The sequence below is a fragment of the Crocuta crocuta genome, unplaced genomic scaffold, assembly GCF_008692635.1.
Source record: "Crocuta crocuta isolate KB4526 unplaced genomic scaffold, BGI_CrCroc_1.0 scaffold408, whole genome shotgun sequence".
NCBI lineage: Eukaryota > Metazoa > Chordata > Mammalia > Carnivora > Hyaenidae > Crocuta > Crocuta crocuta.
Genome location: NW_027527444.1, coordinates 3,479,582 through 3,479,913, shown reverse-complemented (window position 1 = coordinate 3,479,913; position 332 = coordinate 3,479,582). Strand labels below are relative to the sequence as shown.

Genomic DNA, 332 nt, shown 5'->3' with positions numbered 1-332 from the left:
CGCCGCGCGGTCGCCGGCACCGGAAGGGTTCACACTGCGCCTGAAAGGGGACAATGGAGGCCGGCTAGATCAACATCGCCGAGATCGAGTTCATTTGCGATTCAGCCCCTTTCACCACGGTTGTCACGCAAACTTCCTACTTTGATCAGCGGAGGGCGGAGAGGGAGAAAGCCCGCGGAGGCCCGGGTGCGGCGCGTCCGCGGCGCCCTTGGCGGGTCCCCGCCCCCTTCCGGAAGGAGCCGCGGGGACGCGGCATCCTGCACCTTGACCCGTCTAGACTGGCCCCGGGGTTTTGTGTCGGTTACCAGGGGCGAGGGGTGTTCTTTGCCCCC

The 332-nt window shown here is 66.9% G+C and overlaps 1 protein-coding gene across 1 annotated transcript in view; it reads left to right on the top strand.

Moving 5' to 3' along the window:
• Window positions 1–332, top strand: part of CNPY1 (canopy FGF signaling regulator 1) — a 33,598-nt gene that overhangs the window by 26,911 nt on the left and 6,355 nt on the right.